General features: G+C 36.2%; 1 protein-coding gene across 2 annotated transcripts in view; it reads left to right on the top strand.

Moving 5' to 3' along the window:
• Nucleotides 1-1,636: 1,636 nt before the first annotated feature.
• IPCEF1 (interaction protein for cytohesin exchange factors 1) overlaps nucleotides 1,637-22,389 on the top strand; it is a 166,010-nt gene continuing 145,257 nt past the window's right edge. For both annotated transcript variants that reach the window (XM_055309938.1, XM_055309937.1), the window contains exon 1: nucleotides 1,637-1,730. The gene's annotated coding sequence lies outside the window, so the exon portion shown is untranslated. The remainder of the gene's footprint in view (nucleotides 1,731-22,389) is intronic.

Here is a 22,389-nt window from a genome sequence, read left to right as displayed (position 1 = left end):
CTAGAACTAGATTTCACCCTGGAACACAAGCTACTGAGATTCCTGGAGCTGGATTTTCAACTTGATTAATCAAGTAGAGCCGCTTTTGCGTAGGTAATGGGGACTTAAGAGAGAATTGTCAAGCAAGGTTTGAGCTGGGCACAAGAGTACCAGTTAGTTTTATTTTGTGACCACTCATAAACACTCCAAAGCTAGGTACAAATCAGTTGCCTTGAGAGGAACATCAGACCCCCCAGCTATTGTGAGCCGGAGAGCCAGCAAGCTAACATGAGGAGAGAGGCACCAGAGCATTTATCTATCGAAGCAAGAGTGAGTAAGCAGAACAAGAAGCCTCAGGGATTCCCTGTGAGGCAGCTTTGCTTTCACATTTTGGTATTCTTTATAACAGCAGGGTTCTGGACATGGGTATGGTCATTTCCACTTTGCATTAAACATTTACTTCCATGGCCTTTGCATTGGGAGCAAATTAGCAAGAGCTTCCCCTCAGTCCTGGACTCAGTTTGGGCCTTGAGTATCTCTGTCTCTGCCTCACAGGCTCATATTTGTTACCATTGCTCTCAAAGACTCCACTTTGGTAGAATCTGGGGCCTTTCTCTGTACTCATCCTCCCGGGTTCAGCATCTTTCAGGGTTGATCCCATACCCACTTATCTGTAGGCCTCACGACTCAGGATTTTCTACCACTTATACTTTCATGCACTCTTCTCTCTCTCTTTCTCTCAAATTTCTCCTTCAGTCTTTCTGTCAACTATAGCATCTGATCTGATTTACTTTTTGGTTCTCTGCCTTGCTGTCTCTCAAGCTTCTCTCTTGTGAGGTTCCCTGACCTCAATTTTCTTCAACTGTTGTTTCACAGAGTGATTGGAACACCCATCTTTTCAGTCTTTTTTTTTTTTTTTTTTAAGATTTTATTTATTTATTTATGAGAGACACAGAGAGAGGCAGAGACACACACAGACAGAGGGAGAAGCAGGCTCCCTGCAGGAAGCCCGATGTGGGACTCGATCTCGGGACTCCAGGATCACGCCCTGGGCCAAAGGTAGGTGCTAAACTGCTGAGCCACCTAGGCTTCCCCTGTCTTTCAAGTCTTGATCTAACCCTGGTTCCCCACTTGTTTCCTCTTGCTAGTGGGGTTATTCAGATGCACTTACATTATTGTCATGTTTAAAATTGAATTATTGCCCAACAGTCTCTGGATTTTCTCCTTATACTCTTCTGTGAATTCATGGAGAGTTGATCCAAACAAATGATCTTGGTTAGGTATAATTTTTTAAAAAGCCATTAGTTTCTCTTCATCCCTCATTTAGGGGTGAATAGCTCTTTCTCCAGTCCTACTATATTACGCTATTGCGTACTTGTGTTCTCCAGTCCTACTATATTACGCTATTGCGTACTTGTGTTTGTCCCTGGGTCAAGTTATCTTTGGTGTCTAATATTTTTCTTCCTGGCCAACTGGCCATTCAAGTAAGAACAATTTTTTTTTTTCCTACTTGTTCAACCCAATCAGTACTCCTCAGGCAATCTTGGCTGTTGTCAAATATCTTTTATTTCCTCCTACCGCCAGCTTCTGTACCTCTTTTTTTCATGATTATTCAGGCACATTGGATTACTCTCTCTGTCGAGCTTTGCAGTTTGCTTAACTCTTCAGCCTGTGCCTGGTCTCCTGGTGTTAAGGAAAGATTCTGTGATTCTCTGGCTAAAGTGAATGTCTTACATCCCCTGGGGCTTTGGGTAAGTTTGACAAAGACTCAGGTTTAGCTGTCTTTTTTTTCTTTTTTATGCAGACATTTCCATTGAAAATCTGCTCTATGTGCTTGGAGAGCCTAGAGAAGTGTCATAGATTGATATTTTAGTGTCTATATTTTAGGATTGGGCAAGTAGGAAGCTGCTTTCTCAAAAATGTTTTTCTAGCGATGGCTCAGCGATTGAGCATCTGCCTTTTGCTCAGGGTGTGATCCTGGAGTCCCAGGATTGAGTTTCACATTGGGCTCCGTACATAGAGCCTGCTTCTCCCTCTGTGTCTCTGCCTCTCTCTCTGTGTGTCTCTCATGAATAAACAAAAAAAAAAATCTTTAAAAATATGTTTTTCTAGCTTTTGTGTTTGCTTTTGTTTTTGTTCTATTCTTTCATAGGAAGACCTTCTAAATCCTAAATGCTTCTTCACATGGAAGCTCTGAGCTGTGGCTGATTTACAATCTACTGAGTGTATGTGTTTATTTTCTTATATTGATACAAAGACTTTCTGCTGTCTGTAGGTAGGGCAGATGGTAGTACATCCATTGAGGAGACTGAGGCTCAGAATGGTTCAATGGTATGTCCACACCATGCTGTTAGTGAATGGCTTAGCTGAGCCTTGAACTCTAATTACTGTCTCTTACAGATTTTTTCCCCTTTGGAGAATTCTATTGCCTGGCCTTTGTCAGTAAATTCACTACTGATCTGTCATCAAGGTGAAGTTTGAGTTCAAATCTAATCATCTCCTGCCCCTGAAGCCTGGGTCATCCCATTAGGCATGTATTCTTAGCCTTACACTTGCTGGGATTGGAAGGCCCTTACTCATCTGTCTCCAATACCCAATGTTAATGCTTATTGCGGAGAATCAGACACAAAACCTATTTTAGCTGGGTGGGAATTTAGATTCCATTTACTCTAACACCACCACCTTATGGATAGGGAACTGAGGTCCAAAGATATTCTGTGATTTCCCAAATGTGTACAACTGGTTGGAAGTAATGCTTAGTTCACTGTCTAGATTTCCTTAGTCCTTGATATTCTTCACTGTTAAATCTGGGTTGAAATGAATATATTCTTAGCAGGGAAAGGTCTTTAAGTTGTTATGAGTTACTAACACCAGTGCATGAATTATCCAGTCAGATCCTTCCAAGTGAACACTAATTCAGATTACCAAACCAGTTGGCCTACATGTCCAGCCTTGAGCTGATAAAGGCCTGATCTAGATCCTCTCAATTTAAACTGCCCAACAGAAAAGTCCACATCATTTATTTTTTAAGATTCTTTCAGCTTTTCTCATTTCAAATGTCTTTCTGGATAATGAGGGATTGTTCTTTGCCTATGAAGGTGGTAGATTTACTTGATTTCATCCTTCTTCTCCTCTGAAACTCTTTTCTGTCAAGGCTTTGCATGTACAAGCTGTCAGGATTGAGGGGGTAGTCTGTGATGGTTGAAAAATTGAAATGAATTGGCTTGTATGATGATGCAGCCCATGACTGCAGTTTCAGTAACACTGAAGACCATCAGGAAATGAAGCCCATCTAGTTTTGGTGTTCTTGGGTAAGATACAGACCTGTATTTCCCCAGGTAGGAGTTAATCCTGGCTTTTCCATTAGATCTAGTTTCTTTCAAGTCTCCCTAACCACTGTCCCTTCCAAGATCCCCACAAGGTCTGCCTCAAGGTCAGCTGAGTATCTAGATTTCATAAGCTATTTTGGGGATATCCCAATCACACATATCTTTACTGACAGCTTTTCCTGACCCTGTAATGCAACTATTTTACAACAAATTCCTCTACCAGTGTCCTCTTCTCTCTTGTATCTCCCTCATTAAGCGACGACCTCTTTTAGGCTTGGAGGATATTTGGACTGGCTTTCTACCTGGTAGTTTCTCTGGTGATTTGGAAATCTGCACAGGGTGGAGGGGGCACTCTTATTGCCATAGAAGAGAAAGGATTCCAGAAGAACCTCCACAGAATGGTTGAGTCTCTGAAGGAGAGGATCTCTTGAAACTTTTTCAAGATTTTTAAATCAGAGGTTATTTTTTGTTATGTATTTTTAAAGATTTATTTATTTATTTATTTATTTGAGAGAGGGTGAGAGAGCATGAGGGGAGGGGCATTGGGAGAGAGAGAGAGAGACTCTCAAGCTGACTCCTCTATGACTGAGGAGCCCCAGGTGGGCCTCGATCTCATGACCCTGAAATCACTACCTAAGCTAAAATCAAGAGTTGGAGCTTAACCAACTGAGCCACCCAGGTGCTCCAGAAAGATTTTAAATACATACATAAAACAGTCAATTTTAGTTTCCTGATTTACTGAGCTTAGACTCTCAGATACATATTTGTCATTCACAGCCTTTCACCAGAAGTTGCATTTGTTTTATAAGACGCGATGAATAGGCCAAATGTCTTGCAGGTATGAAGTATGAAAATGTCATGATCCCTGATTCTTCAGTTGTGTTTGTCTAAATGTGAATGAATGAAATTATAGCAGAATATTCTTGATGGGAACTGTGTCTTTGACAAATGAAAATACAAGATTCCTATTAAGGTTCACCATCAGCTGATAGACTGGGAAATGCTGGGTCACACTTCAGGACTAAGCCAGGCTATTTTTGCCCATGGATGTCTTGGAAGCAATGTGTGTGATAAAAGTCAAGAGGTAATCAGCATGTAAGAAGCCTGGTTTCATGGCTGAATATACTTGTGAGGGGCCCTGGAAGAGAAAATTCTTGGATTGGTTTTAGAGTTGCAACCAGTAGAACTTTCTTGGGCAGAGTGTTAGCTGAAAGAGAAGCTATAATTTTAAAAGTTGGTTGGTATTCTGTTAAAAGGAAAGTTGTTTCCCATCCTATTTTGTTTTAAGGGAGTGGTTTGGATTGGGTCACTTGTCCCACACTTAAAAAACTGGATTCTGCGCTTGTTGTTATTGGTTATTGATGTGTTGTATCAGGGAGGATTATCCCTCTGAGAAAGTATTCTATTCTGGTAGGCCATATGGAATTTCAGTCATTCCTACCCCACATATACTTAGTCTTTTCAGTTTCTTTTTCTCTGGGGAACAAGAGTGTGCTCCTTGCCGCAGAGGTATGTTGTGCTATAATTCTTACAGATGGAAGCTTCAGGTTAGCTGGGACCTAATAAGAGATTTTAACTGCATGAGTTCCAGAGTGGGGCCAGAACATGCTCTGGAGCTTGCTGTGAGGAAAAAAAGATTCAATACTAAAACTAGTCCTGATTTGAATTGAGATTATAAATTCCCCTGATGACAGGAGATCTCTTAATTAACATAGAGCTGTCCAGAAATCTATTCTTTTCCTCATTTGCTTCCTTAGGCTTTGGGGCCATTGGACTTTCATAATACAAGGCTGTTGCAGGACTCTCTGGCAGTCAAATGGGTAGGGAATCCATGAAGAAATAACCTATTTTCTTTTTTTGCATGACCGATCTAGGAAATCATGACAAAGTTGCTCAGTGAATAGTTACTTAAAAAATATTACTCTTAGTCATTTTACAAGAAGGTAGCTTTAAATTTTTTTCCTGTTTAGAACCAGAAAAAATAGAACCTAAACTAATACTTTTTTGTGCAGTTTGGTAATTATTTGTTGTCTTCTGAGACTTATGCTTAGTAGCCTTGGAAAGAAATTTAAAATATCTTTCCTTGCTATTTGTAATAAACCAGTTGGTGTTTTAGGTTGAGTATCACTCCATATCACATTAGTCAATCATAAAAAATATTAGAAACTTCCTTTTTGCAGATTGTTATTGACTTGGCTTGTGTTTTGAATCATTCAATAATGTCGAATGCCGAAGTTGCTTAATTTTTCTTAGGTGAAATCAAGAATCTAGAATGATAAGTGAAGTGGGAGCCTCAGACATCATCTGGCATCAACTCTTAGATTTGAGACAGAAGAACACTGAGGCTGGAGAAAATCAGAGTCTTAAGTGAGGTCACAGTGCTAACTTGTGGCAGAGAGAAGAGAGGAAGAAAGGATCCAATGTTAGGCAAACATCTTCACTGAAGGAATTTTTTTTAGGGCCACTGATATGCTTGTTGCAGGATTTCTTTGCTTTTACTGCCCATGGTTCTTGGTCACGCTGCCTTGAAGAATGAAGAGGTGGACTGGATGAAGAGTGATAGGCAGCAAAGCAAGGTTTATTGAACAGGGGCAAAATAAAGCCCCTGGGGAGGGTGAGGGAGCCAGGAGTGCCCCTGGAGTTTCTAAGTGTAGGGTTTTTTGTGAGCTTTTTTGTGGAACTATCTTTAGCAATTAGGGTGTGCTGAGTTGTGCCAGTTGGGGCTTTGGCCAGGTAGTTATCTACCTGTTAGGTTCATGTCCACGTGCTGATGATCTTTTTGGCTGACATCTGGGGGCTTATGTCTTAATTGCCCTTTGCCCCTGATAGGGACAAATGCCTTGCAGTTGTTTTATTTTAGGACTTTTGCAGAAGTCACTTCTGGAAAGGCTGCAAAGCAGAATGCTAGTGCACTCCTGTCTAAGCTGCAAAACAGGATGTCAGTGCTGTTTTATCTTAGCTGTCCTGACGCCATATTTTCTTGTTAGGGACCCCAGCCATGACTACCGAACTGTCTATCTAACTCACTTCTAACATGCTGATATATGTTGTAAATCTCCCACATGGAAAAAGATTTTATTATAGGGAGTTTTTTTTTTTTTTTGAGATTTATCTATCCATTTTGAGAGAGAGAGAGAGAGAGAGAAAGGGGGAGGGGTAGACAGAGAGATTCTTTTAAGCAGACTCCCCACTGAGGGAGGAGCCCATTGTGGGGCTCAATCCCACCACCCATGAGTTCATGACCTGAGCCAAAACCAAGAGTCAGAGGCTTAACCAACTGAGCCAGCCAGGCACCCTTAATTGTAGGGAAATTTAATAAGCAGTTTTTCCCAGTTTATTGGCCAAGGAACACCTTTCTGGCAGAACTGAGCAAGCTTAGGGTTCATTAAACATGTTTTAGAAATACTGTTCTTTGCCTTACTCCACCCTTTAACCAAAATATGTTTTTTTTTTGTTTTTGTTTTTGTTTTTTTTTTTTTTGCAAGTGAATCAGTCTTAACAGATGTAACTTCACATTTTGTTGACCTTGTTGTTCTGTATCTAGGGGAAAAGATCTAGGAATGCAATGGAAATGAGAACAGTAAGCAACTCAGGGATTGTTTTTGTTCTGAATCTTTAGGACATAAGTTAGATTAAATTCTAAAAAAATGGATTAACTGGTAAGGGAGTAAGAAGCTTCCTAACTCTCAATAGGTAAATGATAGGGGCATCTTGGGTGGCTCAGTCCATTAAGTGTCTGCCTTGGGCACAGGTCATGATCTCTAGGGTCTTGGGATGGAGCCCCATGTCAGGGACCCTGCTTCTCCTTTTCCTTCTGCCCATCATTCCCCCTGCTTGTGCTCTCTCTCTATCAAATAAATACATAAAACATTTTTTTAAAAAATAGATAAACCATTAAAAAAGACAGAGGATTGGCAGTTTTGTTGCAGAGAACAAAATTCTTAAATGATATGAATACATATGGCAGCATAAAAGATGAACTTCATCTTGCTTCTTCTAACTCAGCAAGGTCCATCCTAATTATGATAATGACAATTGTGTCAAGAGAAACTCTAGCAACTACTTTATATGAAACTAAATATATTCACTTAAATTTAAAAAAGGGACATTCAAAGGAAATATTCATGAAGTTGCAGTCAAAATTACTAGACTGAACAGAATTCTTTCAAAACTTTTATTATCTTCCCCCAAGAATCATGTTAGAGATTCACGTTATTGCCCACTCTATGTATTCCCAGTGCTTAAAAGGGTGATTGGCACAAAGCAGATGCTTAGTAAATATTTGTTGAATAAAATAGTTTATTTACTAGGTATTCTTTATTGGTAAGGTAATACAGACATTCATTTAAAAATTTAAACATTTAAAAGAACACAGGATGAAAAGTTATGCTTACTCCTTATCTAGGACTTCCAGACTCCCACTATAGAAGAAACCACAGTAACCAGTTTGCATAATGTTCTTCTAGAATGTTCTATGCATATCTAAGCATACATACATACATATATGTGTATATATATAACATTTACATTTATTTATATATATATTTTAAGATTTTAATTATATTTATTCATGAGAGACAGAGAGAGAGGCAGAGACACAGGCAGAGGGAGAAGCAGGCTCCCCACAGGGAGCTCCATGCAGGACTCCACAGGGACCTCAATGTGAGACTCGATCCTGGACCCCGATCACGCCCTGAGCCAAAGGCAGACACTCAACCCCTAAGCTACTCAGGCGTGCCATATATGGTTGTTTTTAAACAGGTAGAGGCACACCATATAGATAGTTCTACATGTTGATTTTATTCAATTAAATATCTAAATGACATAGATTTTAAGAATTGCTTCAAATAAATGAAAAATTATATAATATTGGCATTTTATTTTTCATTTCTTGATGATGTCATATGTTATAAACCATTTGTGTTTCTTTTCTATGAACTGCCTCAAAGTTCTTTGTCAATTTTTCTATTGATTTAATGGTCTTTTATAACTGATTTGTAAGAGGTCTTTATATATGAAGGAAATGAGCTCATTGTCATACGTGTCGAAATATTTTTCTCAGTTGATCATTTGTCTTTGACTTTGTATGGTTTTTTTTTTTTCTGTGCAGAAAAAAACATTTTCTAATGTAGTCATGTTCACTAATCTTTTTGGAATTTGGGTTTCGTATATTGCTTAGGATAGCTTTCTCATTTTCAAAAGGAAATAAATTCCCCTAATTTGCTCTAATAGTTATATTATCTCATATGCTCAAATCTTTGACTCAAATTTAATTTGATGAAATGTGGCTTTATTAGATGTTTTCCACATGCTATTAGATATTAAGCTACATTACTAAATTTCAATGTATTTAAGCATTCATTTTTAAAAAAATTAACTTTGTTATCATGGAAAATTCCAAATTTACAAAAGTAGATAGTGAAGAGTGAGAAAGGTGACCTGATAGGCAGGATTTTGACATTTTTGACCTTATCTAAAGCTTGGAAATTTACATTCCTTTCAGTTTAACAACTTTAGCTGTGTAAATTGGAATAACAAGGGTGTATTATTTAAAACTGATCCCTCACATTGCTCCCAACAAATAAAACAAACAACCATTGCCACAAAGGAAAACTTTGTTTCCGTAATTTTTAAACACTGTAACAGTGATGATAGCAGGGAGCAAAATATCAAACAATATCATTGTTTCCATCCTTGTTGTCTTTTTGTTACTCTTCATTCCATGATCTTAGGGGTGCCTACAATCACATGGAAAAATCTGACTTGCTGAACAACATCAACAGAATTCATTTTGTTAATTTTCCCAAAGTCTAAGTGGATTTGCGAATAGCAGCTAATGCTTGGGTGACAGGACCTATGAGTATGTTTTGTGACTTTGTGTTTCTGACACTACTTTTATTTTTATCTTAATTATCTTTCAATATATACCTAGCTAGACTTGGTGAACTGAAGGCACAGCTAGTGTTAAAATGTGCTGCATTATGGGCAGCCCCGGTGGCTCAGTGGTTTAGCACTGCTTGCAGCCCGGGGTGTGATCCTGGAGACCCGGGATCAAGTCCCACGTCGGGCTCCCTGCATGGAGCCTGCTTCTCCCTCTGCCTGTGTCTCTGCCTCTCTCTCTCTGTGTGTGTGTCTCTATGAATAAATAAATAAAATCTTAAAAAAGATAAAATGTGCTGCATTAAAATATAATCATTATCAGAGAATAAGAAGACAAGCCACAGATTTGGGAAAATATTTGCAAAGGCATATCTGATAAAAGGACTGCTATCCCAAATATACAAGGAATTCTTAAAACTCAACAAAAAGAAAACAAACAACATGATTAAAAAATGGGCAAAATATTTGCACATACATCTCACCAAAGATACAGAAGACAAATAAGCATATGAAAGATGCTCAACATCTTATCTTGTTAGCGAAATGAAAATTAAAACAATCTATTAGAATGGCCCAAATCCAGAACACTGACAACACCAAACGGCAGTGGGGAAGTGGAGCCATAAGAACGCCCATACATTGATGAGGATTTGAAAGAGCACAGCTATTTTGGAAGACAGTTTGGTGATTTCTTATGGAACAAAACCTATCCTTACCATACTATCTTTCAATAGTACTCTGTGTTTATTTACCCGAAGGAGCTGAAAACTTATGTTGCAGCAAAAACCTGCACAACGGATGTTTATAGATATTGGGCAATGTGGTTGCCAAAACTTGGAAGCGACCAAGATTTCCTTAACAGGGGAATGGATAAACAAACTGTAGCACATCCAGAGGCTAGAATATATTATAAAATGCTAAATTGAAATGAGCTATTAAGGCATGAAAAAAAAACATGGAGAAAGTTTAATGAATCTTTTAAATGAAAGAAGCCAATTTGAAAAGGCTACTACTGTATGATTTCAACTGTATGACATTCTGGAAAAAGCAAAACTGTGGAGACAGTAAAAAATCAGAGGTTGATGGGTTGGGAGTAGGGAGAGGATTTTTAGGGCAATGAAAATAGTCTATGTTACTATTCTAGTGGATACATGCCATCACAGATTTTTCAAAACCCATAGAATGTACAACAGCAAGAATGAACCTTACTGTAAACTATGGACTTTGGATGATAATGATGTGTCACTGTAGGTTCATCAATTTTAACACATGTATCACTGCTGGCAGGAGCGAGAAGAGCTGAAATCTGACTAATGGTGAGTTTTCTATTTTTTTCTGGCAGTTTTTTTTTTAATCAGTTTTTGCTACTTGTATTTTGAAACTCTGTTATTAGCTGTATAAACTTCTAGGGTTTTTAGATCTTCTTGATGAATTGATCCCTTTGTCATTATGAAGTGCTGTTCCATATCCTAGCTACTATACTTTGCCCTAAATATATTTTTTCTGATATTAATGTGGCTTTCTTTTGATTTACTTTAGGTTTATCTCTTTATATCCTTTCTATTAACCTATTTGTGTCCTTATTTTTGATGCATTTCTTATATGACATAGTTGGATATTGTTTTTTTTATCGAATTTGACAATCTATGTCTTTTATTGGAGTGTCAGAGCACTTACATGAAGCATGATTATTTATGTGGTTGGTTTTAAACTGACCATATTGCTATTTGCTTTCTATTTGCTATGTTGATTTTTTCTTCCCTTTTCTCTTATTCTGTCTTCTTTGTGATTATTTTTTATGAGTTTACTTTATCTCCTTTGTTGGCTCTATTAGCCATTACTCCTCGTGAGTCCGAAAGGAGATCCTCTGCAAACCTCTGGAGGCCTTTTTCTATATAGCTGTCTTTTTTCTGTTCCTCTGCCCTGTGAACTGATTGCTTTGGAGTCTCCAGCAAAGAGGTCTTTCTGAGTTTTCTCAACTTTGAGTTCTCAATTTCCTCTGCGGACTGAAAGCTTTCTCCGTGCATTCAACTGATGTAATCTTGAGACTTACCTTGTTGGTTTCTTATCTCTTGGGGATCACTGTCCTACATTCCTGACTTCCAATGCCATGAGAGCCATTGTTTCATATAATTTGTCTATTTTTGTTGTTGTTTCAGCAAGGAGGGTGAACCCAGAATCTATTACTCCATCTTGACAGGAAATGCTTGTACTTATAAGGGGTTTTGCACTACCCGTTCCTCCTGCCTGTAGTATTCTTCCTCTTGGACTTTACATGGTAAAATCTTTTTAACCATTTAGATCTTTGTCAGAAGTCAGCCCCTTAGAGAAGTTTTCCCTCAATCCGAAGGAGCCACCCAGACACTTTCACATTTTTTCTCTCCCTTTGTCTTTGATATTACTTTCTAATACTTCCCTTGATGATTTAATTATTAAGTTTTAAAACATCTGTTTTTTTTCCACTAGATTATAAACTTGAAGATATTAGAGATGTTGTAGACCATACCCACACTGATTCTCTACTACCGGTAGCACTGCTTGACACATAGTAAGCATTTGACATGTGACACATAGTAAGCGTTCAACATACCTTTACTGAATGAATAAATGAAGGAATCCTTATTTTTGTTATTTTGTTATTTTGTTGTTTAAATTGTTCTGGTTTTGGTAGGTTGGCTTTTCAGATTGGTTAATATGCCCTCCAGACATGTTTCTATCCTTTTGTTTTTTGGGCACTTATTTATTAAGTGTACAATTTTAAATCTCATGAATGTGTATACCCATATAACTACCACTACAGTCAGAAGTAGAACTCTTCCATTATTCCAGAGGTTTTCTGAACCTCCTTTCTGTAAATTTCCACTCACTATAGGTTACACTATTCTGATTTTTATCCACTATAGATTAGTTTTCCTTTTATTTTGAACTTCATATAGATGGAATTTTACAGTAAGTACTCTTACGTGTTTCTAAGATGGTTCATGTTGCTTTGCATGTCAGCAGTTCATTCTTTTCATTGCTGAATAAAATTACATTGTTTGGATATATGATAATGTATTCAACCATTATTTTTGATGAATAGTTGAGTTTTTCCAAATTTTTGTTATTATAATTAAGTTACTATGAACAGCTTTGAGGAATTTAGTTTTTTTTCTCTTTAAATAATTACTTGGAGTGAAATTGGTAGGGTAGGTATAGGAAAACATTTTCCAAAGTGTCTGTCCTATCTTAAAATCCGGTAGTTATACCGAGTGACATCATTGTCCTACTTACTCTCAATATTCAGTGTTGTCAATTATTTTGATTTAAGTTATCCTGTTAAAAGCAAAACTTGTGTTTCCTTGATGAAATGTTGAGCACATTCTCATATACTTATTAGCTATTTATATATCTTTTTTTTTGTGAAGGGTTTGCTCAAGTTTATTTTCTATTTTTAATGGATTGCTCATCTTTTTTTGCTATTTGTTTGTTAGATTTTTTATATATTCTGGATACAGTCTTCTTGTTACATATATTCATTATGAATATTTTCTCCTGGCCTGTCACTTGCCTTCTTAATTTTTGTTTTTGGAGTAAGTAAAAGTTGATATTTACTTTTTCCTATAGAAGTATCCAAATTTCCAGATCTGTTTATAGAAAAAAAAAAGAAAAAAACTTTCATTTTCCTTTGAATTACTTTGGTTTCTTTGTTGAAAATAAATTCACTGATGTATGAATTTATTTCTGGATTCTCTATTTCATATCAGTGATCTACTTATCTTTTCTTGTACCAATTCCACACTGTCTGGATTCTCTAGCTTAATAATATGTTTTGACATTAGAGAGTACTATGAATCCCCCACCTTTATTTTTCTTTTTCAAAATTATTTTTGCTATCATAGGTCCGTTGCATTTCCACAAAAATTTTAGAATCAGCTTGTCAATTTCTACAGAAACAGCTTGCTGGTGATTCTCTTTGGGAGTGAATTGAGCATACCAGCCAGTATAGGGAGAATTGACATCTGAATAATTTTAAGTCTTCTTATCCATGATCATATGTCTCTATTTATTTACATTTTCTTTAGATCTTCTCTCAGCAATTCATAGTAGTTTTCAGTTTAGAGATCTTACATGCTTTGGTTAAAATTATCCCTACTTATTCTTTGATGATACTGTAAAGGGAATTGTTTTTAAAATATTATTTTTCAGTTTTTTGCTGCTACATAGAAATATAATAGAATTTTTTATATTAATCTTTTATCCTGTGACCATGCTAAATTCAGTGATTACTTCTAAGAATTTTCTTTTAGAAGATTTATTAGGATTTTCTACATGAATTCCTTAGGATTTTCTAAACAAGGTTTTGATATTCTTTAAGACTTTCCTTCTTTTTTTTTAAGATTTTATTGATTTATTTGAGAGAGAGAGAGAGATAGTGAGAGAGAGAGCACAGTTGAGGAGGAGAGGGAGAAGCAGTCTCTCCATGAGCAGGAAGGTCACAAGAGTTTTGATCCCAGGACCTTGGGATCATGGCCTGAGCTGATGCCAGATGCTTAATCAAGTGAGCCACCCAGACTCCTCTGATTTTCCTTAAGATTTTCTATAAAAGACAGTTATGTCTTTTCCTAAGTCTCTAAGTCTTTTTTTTTCTTATTTTTATTGCACTATTACTGCCCATACAAGAATAAATAGAAGTCGTGAGATGGGACATCTTTTGCTTTATTCTTAACAATAGGGAAGTACTTAATATTTTACCATAAATAAGATGTTAGCTGTAAGTTTTTTTTTTTCATAGATGGCCTTTTATGAGATGAAGTTCCCTTCTATAACTTGCATGCTTGGAAGTCTTTCATATTTTTAATCACAAATGGGTTTTGAATTTTGGCAAATACATTTTCTGCATCTATTGAAATGATTATATAGTTTACTCTCTTTATTCTGTTAACATGATGATTTATATTGATTGATTTTTAAATGTTAAATCTGGAATCAACTCCCCATAGTTATGATATAATATCCTTTCTCTATATTGCTGGATTCAATTTTGCCAGTATTTTGCCACGAATTTTTACATCTGTGTTCATGAAAGATGCTGGTCTGCAATTTTCTTATAATATCTATGTCAGGTTTTGGTATCAAGGTTCTGCTGTCATCATAAAAAGAGTTGGGAACTATTCCCTCCTCTGCCTTCTGGAAGATTTTATAACGTTCTTTGGGTTTTTGGATACTCATTATGTTTTACCTGTCTAGAAGCTGAGAAAGAAGTTTAAATGTACATATTATCCTCTTTCCTGGAATGTTTATCTACTATGTAATGATAGTTCATGAGTAAAAAATGTTTGTATCATCTGCAAGTTGTTTATTCACATATTGTGATTATTTACTTTCTTCTAAAACCAGTATAGGTATTTGAAGTATCAGAACAGCAAACCAAAATTAACACTTACTTATGTGTGCGCATGCATGTGTGTGTACGTGTGTATGTATGTATATACATATCTATATATCTATTTTTATATCTGTTTGAGAAAACATATAGTATCCTAGAAAGTGCTTCTCTGAATATACAGTGTGATAGCTGGATTTGAGAAAATTTTCATATTATTTCATAAAATAGAATGTCTACAAACTATGTCTCAGAAGGACAGGAATTAAGAATATTGAAGATTATTTAAATCCTCAGATGCACAAGTTTTATTAGAGCCAAGTTTTCTAGGCCTCTTTAAAGTTTTTCCTCAGGGCTGTTGAGGCCAATTGCACTCATTTTAGTTTCATCTCGTTTTATTTTATCCAATCTCTTTCTTTCCAGAGTGTAACGAGCTGTGAAGGGGCCAAAATATAATCAGGGAAGAAGAAAGAAAAAAAAAATGAAGGTCTTGTGTTAGACACAAATTGGAAAAATGAGTCTCAAAATGGTTGAAAATAATCATCCCTAATCCCTTTGATTTTAGCTTCTTTGATACATATGAACTATGATTGGCTTCTAGGATTTATAATTCACCCAGGAGTTTATGTTTTGTTTTCATGGTACCTTGTGATTGCTTCAGGTAACAATATATGACTAGAAATGAGAAAACAGCCTTGTGGGTTGAAACCCAAAACAACAGAATGAAATTCATACAATATCAATTTATTCTAAATTACTGTTCTGAGGAGAATACTCTCCTAATTTAACTATGCTTTATATTTTTTGGGAAAATATATGAATTTAAAATTTGATTCACTTCGTTAAACAGACAGGGGAAGAGTTAGAACAAATGTTTGTGCTGTGATTTAAAATTTGGGGGACTTAGAAGTTATTATCTCTTGAAAGTCAAAAATTTTCTTTGCTGCTTCTTCCTTTCCTTCATTTTCTTCCTCTCCTTTTTCTTCTTCTTCTCCTCCTCCTCCTCCTCCTCCTTTTGCTTTTGCTTCTTCTTCTTCTTCTTCTTCTTCTTCTTCTTCTTCTTCTTCTTCTTCTTCATTTTGTCTTCTATTTGGAAGGACCATGCTTGAAGTTGTGCACTGGGAACATGAAACAGCTTTGAAGCATTTTATATCTGCAGGGACTTTATTCAAATGCAGTCTTGCTCACCTTGGAGTACCAAACTCAAAGCCAGTTTTTGCATTTGGTTGGCTTTTTTATTTACATATTATTATCCCTTCACATCCCCACTGATTTTGTGTCTTTAACACACTGATAAAAATAAGACATTACTCATATTTTGGTTACACTTGGAAAATAATGATTGCTAGCAAGAGAGGATCCAAAGCCAGAGAAAGGGAAATTGAGAAGGAAACAGGGCCCGAGAGGGGCCATCTTAACTTGTTTTCTTTACATAGAAATGTCTCAAGATGAGAGTTGAAACAATGTTTTGGACAACTATATTAAAAAAATGTTTAGTAGGCACATTTTCCAGTCATATTATAATGAGAAACAGATGTAGATGCTGTTAAATCATGTCAAATATGAACTGCCTGTGTACCCCATGAATATGTGTAAATATTTAACTAGCAAAACAGTCACAGGAGAACTGCTCTGGAGTAATCTTGGAAGCAGGAAACCACAAATTATAGGTCTGAAATTTACCATGCATGGCTTATGAGTTCAGATAAGTAAAACCAAATGAAGAGACTCTGAAAGTTTTATAAATAGTTCATGATTTTTGGTAGGGGGAGGGAAGAAAAAGGATTAAGGAGAATTTTAATGCACTTCAAGTACAATCAGTACATTTAATTATAACCAGAGCAACAAGAATCATCTGATAGGAATTCAGTTATTCATTTGGATCTAGCATATATTACTTATCAACTTACATAGGAACAATTACTGTGAAATCAGAGCTTACCCTAATTAAGTTCTAAAGTCAGCATGTAAAGTAAAAATCATATATATTCAGACTTACCCTTGACAGTCTCCCTGGAAGGCATCCTGCTGGAGACAGAAATACATAGTTCTACTAACACAGCTAATGTTGGAACTGATCCCCATATATTCTGCAGGTTTTGGATGATGAGGATAGGTTTGGTTTATGGGCCAAATGGGAGGGGGGGTTAACTATTGACATCAGGAGCATGTTGCTTAGAAAATATGTATCTTTAAAATGAGAAGCATGCTGTGATTCTAGTCAGATGGAAAGGAAAACAGATTTGTGCTTTCCATTTCATCCACAGCCTGGAGCTTAGACTCCTAGAGGGGAAGAGTGGAATGAATTTGCCCTATTTTATTGCTTTGTTTCACGTCTAATTTTCACTTCATCAAAATAATATTGTCTAATAACCATCTTTACTTTAAAATACTTTGTTGGAGTATAGTTTCCATATAGTGGGGTGCACCACTCATAAGTGTTTTAGTTCTGAGTTTTAACAAATGCACATATTCATATAACCCATGCTGTTACCAAGATCCAGAGTATTTCTCTTCTTGCTCTATTACAGTCAGTCCTGCTGCTCTTCTCTCTCCAGCCTCAATCGTCATTCTGATTTCTTTCTCCACAGATTGGTTTTGTCTGTTCCAGAATCCATATCAATGGCATTACCTGGCATGTGCTTATGGATCTGGCTTCTTTTGTTCAGCATAATGCATCTGAGATTGATTTATGCTGTTGCATGTATCATTTCTGTTTATTGCTGCCTATTGTATCATATATCACAATTTGTTTACTTCTTTTCCTCTTTTTAGACATTTGAAATGTTTTCTGTTTGAGACTATTATAAATAGTCACTATGAATATTCATGTACATGTCTTTGTGTAGAGGCATGTTTTGCTTTCTCTTGAGTAAATATTAAAGAGTAGAACTGTTGGTCAGAAGGTATGTTGTGTTTAACTTTATTAAGAAACTGCCAACCATTTAAAAAGAATGTTGTCGCCTTTTATATGCTCATTAGTAATGTCTGAGAGTTCTGGTTGTTTCTCATCTTGCTCACTTCTTTTTATTTTTTTGTCATTATAGTAGTATCTCATTGCAGGTTTGTGGTGTTTTCATAATAATTCACTATGTTAAGCATCATTTCATGTGCTTCTTGGACATTCGTAGATCTTTTGTGAAGTATCTGTTGAAATCATTTGCCCATCTTTAGCTGGTCTGTTGTTTTATTATCGAGTTGAAAGAATTCTTTATATATTCTGGATATGGGTCCTTTGCCTGATAGACACTTTGTGAATATTTTCTCCCATCTGTGGTTTGCATAGTCTATCAATGTCATTTTTAAAGTTTCTTTATTTTACAGAGAGAGAGAGATAGAGATAGAGAGAGAGAGAGCAAGCAGGTGCAGTGGGGTGGGGTAGAGGAAGAGGGAGAGAGAGTTTCAAGTAGACCCTGCACTTTGAACAAAGCCTGACATGGTGCTGGATCTCACAACTCTGAGATCATGAGCTGAGCCCAAACCAAGAGTCAGATGCTCAATTAACTGTGCCACCCAGGCACCCCTATTAATGTCATTTTTAGTGAGAAGAAATCTTTAATTTTTTCTTTTATACTTTCTGCATCCTGGGTGAGAAATCTTCATGTACCTCAAGTTTTTGAAAATATTCTTTTATATTTTCTTCTGGAAGCTTTATAGTGTTCACTTTTATATTTAGGTCTATGAGGTGGGAACCAAAGTTAATTTTTTTTATAAGGTATCCACTTGTTCCAGGAGTATTACTGAAAAATGTCTTTTCTTTCCACATTGATTTGCTCTGATGTTTACTTGAAAATAGTTTGATTATAAAAGGGTGTCTTTTTTTCTCAACCCTCTCTTCTGTCTTATTGTCAATTTCTACCTCCTTATACCAATATCATGCTCTCTCAGCTGTCATAGCTTTATTGGAAATCTCTCTTAATTTTTCTTAGCCGTGTTTTGTAATTTTTAGGGCAGAGACTTTAGATATCTTTTGCAAAATTTATCCATTTATTTGTTTTTTTGATGTTATTATAAAGAGTATTATTTTTTAAATGTAATTTTCCATTTGTTCATTACTGTTATATAGAAGTATTGTTGTTTTGTATGTTGATTCTATTTCCTGAGGCCTTGCTAATTCAGTTATTAGTTGTGGAATAGTTGTTTTGTAGATTTCTTTGCATTTTTCTGTGTGTATAACCATGCTGTTTGTGAATGAAGAGAGTTTTATTCCTTCTTTTTAAAGTTTTATACTTTCTATTTATTCTTCCTGCATTATTACTCTGGCTAAACCAACCAGAACAATTTTAAATAGAAATGGTGAGAGTGAATATTCTGGTGTTGTTTTTTGATCTTAGTTGGTAAATGGTCACCATTAGGTATGATATTAGCTGTAACATTTTATACATGTCATTGTTCATATTGAAGAAATTCTAGTAATAATTTGCTGACGTTCTTTATTTTTTTAGGAAGGAGTATTGAATTTTTTCAAATGCTTTTTCTGAATCTACTATGACACAATCCTTCTCTTTCATTTGGTCAATGTGCTAAATTATGTTGATTGATACTTCTTAAAGATTTATTTATTTGTTTATTTGAGAGAGAAAGAGAAAGAGAGACACACAGAGAGAGAAAGAAGTGGCGGAGGAAGGGGCAGAGGAAGAGGAAAGAGAGTCTTAGGCAGACTCCCCGCTGATTGCAGAGCCCAACACAGAACTTGATCTCACCACCCTGAGCTCAGGACCTGAGCAGAAACCAAGAGTCAGAGGCCTCCCTGACTGTGCCACCAGATGCCCCTATATTTACTGATTTTTGAAAGTGAAAGCAAACTAGTATTCCTGGAATATATTTTGCTTTTTATATATTGCAAATATTTTATTAATTTAATCTTATTGTTTTTTAAAGACTTTATTTACTTATTCATGAGAAACACAGATAGAGAGGCAGAGACATAGGCAGAGGGAGAAGCAGACTTCCCATGGGGGATGTGGGAGTCAATCCCAGGACCCTGAGATCACGACCTGAGCTGCAGGCAGATGCTCAGCCACTGAGCCACCCAGGTGCCCCTATATTGTAAATATTTTAAAAGCATTTTGTGTTTGTGTTCATGTGGGACATTTGTTTATAATATTCTTTTCTCATAATTTCCTTCTTTGTTTTGGTAGTCTCATAAAAATAGTTAAGTGTCTTCTACACCCTTTTCTGGCAAAGAGAGTTAGTAACCCTTTGTACAATATATGGTTATTTTGAGAATTGATTGAATGAATCTATATTAAAATCTTTAAAACATATATGTGGTATACATGCATAAATAAAATGTTATTTTATCTTCCTCTTAATATTACATTAGTATACCACCTAAGCACCTATTAAATAAAATACCATATTCTGACACTTCTAAGTTGTGGCAACATCATTTATTTGTTTATTTAACATTCTTAATTGGAAGACAGTATATTTAGCTCCAGGATAATAAAAAATAAATCAGATATGGTCTACTTTTTATAGAACTTTCTTATAATTATGAGTAGGCACATTATGAAATCCAAAGTTCATCCTGAAATATCAAATATATCTCCAATATGGTTTTGTAATAATATTTAAGTGTATTCTAGTTTCTGAGATTGGTGGTTCATGTATGGGAGAATTTATAGTAATTATCCACAACACATTACTATACTCCCTCATACTTCTCCCCCTCTTTGATCTCATTAGCAAGTAGAATTTCTCCTAGCTCTATAGGTAGGAGATATATATTTGATTATATACATGCTTTCAGAAAATATTCTGGGGTCATACTTATTCTTTCAAAAAAAATGATGCTTAAGTAGAAGTTTAGTTGAAAGCCGATAAACCTACCAGTTTTGACACACAAGCCACCCTTATTTCAGTAAAATAAAAATTATTTTGTTAGAGATTGTGCAGTAATTTTCACAGAGGGTAAATTGCAGGAGGAGAGGATTGTGTTTGCAACTAAGCATCTGAAATACAAATATATATTTATTAACCCGAAATTATTTCTTTCTTCATCTAGACACACTATTGTGTCAGGTAGCAATCTGTTGTTTTTGTTGTTGTTATTATTTGTGGGTTGTTTTTTTTTTTTACTTGACTTAAGATCATAGTTCTTGTCCAAACATGGAGATTTCTGAAAAAGAAGGAAGGGACCTGCCAAAGGGCCAGCAGGTGGTGCTTCCTTTTCAGTGTGAAAGAAGCCAATATCCAGGCAACCCACCCAGTATTTTACCAAGTGCTACGTAAAGCAAAAATTAAGAATTTACACATTTAATCTTGATTCTGTTTCTATATCTTGATTTTCATTAATTAACCAGTAAGTATTTATGTTAAAAACGTTAAATTGACTCTCTCTTCCCTATCTGAAGACAGATGGGGAATCAGTAGCCCATGGCCAAATACAGAGGCACTAGTGAGCTGCACTCTTAGTCAGCTCCTGGGCTGAGATAAAATATGAGACTTAGGACACTGTGACCATCCATGGCGGATACCAGCCATTCCCATCAGTGATCCTTGCCATAGAGGATATTAACTGAAGCCTCTGACCCTTTTTCTTCACTTGGCCTAATGCCTTATATTGCAACCATGTCTGAAGTAATGATCTTCCTATTGATCTCCACACTGGGGATCTGGGCTACTTGTATAATTCAGTTTATTCATGAAAGCAAAACAGCTGTTATTAGAGAAAATCCTTGGCTTGGTGGTATTTTGAAGCTCTTCAGATGTCTAAGGACTCCCACTCTTAGTGCTTTATCTCTATAGTTTTCATGGTCTCTCTCTTTCCCTGTAGAAATGTCATACACACAGGAATTATCTGTCCCATGTCCCAGAAGTGTCCTACAAATATTTACTGAACACCAAGACTATTAAGTGCTTAGGGTACAAGGGCAAGCAAAAACACTCACTCCACCTGTTTTCCTGAGGCTTTCAGTCTGATGTGGAGACAGATGTTAATGAGACAGTCACACTAATAAAGGCATAACTACAAAGTTGATGGGGTCCCGAAGGGAAGGAAACCCACTTCTATGAGAGCTTATCCCTGAAACTGTTAGAGATAAAAGGTCTTTTCAAGGACTTCTTTTTGGTCCTGATCTTATCTCATTTCATCTTTTACAAAACTGAGAACTTTTCAGTATGTTGTATTTCTCCTGTCAAGTCTTGAGATCAACTGTTGAGATGGTCAACATGTGTGAGAATTCAGTGAGAACCATAACAATCAATACATTTCTGAGTTTTCTTCCACTGTTAGAAGAGGCCAAAGAATGCTCAGGATACTAGACTAGAGAGAGACACACTAGAGAAAGAACAGGTTTTAAAAAGTGAGAAGATGTGGAAATGTTTTCCAGGTAGATAGATTTGATCTTTGATTGGAATGTCCTTAGTATCTTTAGTTGGTAACATGTACAATGTGTATATTGATAGATAAATTCCTTCATTTCTCCTGATAATATCAAACTTATATGTACACTAGCTTCTCATTCATCCTCCCAGGATGCTGGGCATTCTTTTGAAGGATGTGCTGGGCACGGGGTCCTAATGTCTGCTTTAATTTTCCTGCTGTCATTACCTTCAGCAGATTCCCCTGACTCCGTCCAGTTTCTACATCTAAAACAAGCTGATCATACTCCAAGGATTTGTTTTATGACCAAAATGAAATCAATTACCTATAAAGCATACACAAGTGTAAGTGATATGATTATAAGCCACAGAGCAGGGCAAACTTCCTTCTAAATGTCAAAGGAAATGTCAAGCTGATATGGCAAAGGCCATCTGTGGAACAGACTCAGAAACAGGAATAGGAGGTGAAGTTTGGGCTCTTCTGCCCCTTTTATATGTGCATGCACC

The sequence above is a fragment of the Nyctereutes procyonoides genome, unplaced genomic scaffold (genome assembly GCF_905146905.1).
Source record: "Nyctereutes procyonoides isolate TBG_1078 unplaced genomic scaffold, NYPRO_anot_genome, whole genome shotgun sequence".
NCBI lineage: Eukaryota > Metazoa > Chordata > Mammalia > Carnivora > Canidae > Nyctereutes > Nyctereutes procyonoides.
This window is presented reverse-complemented; position numbering and strand designations above follow the sequence as displayed.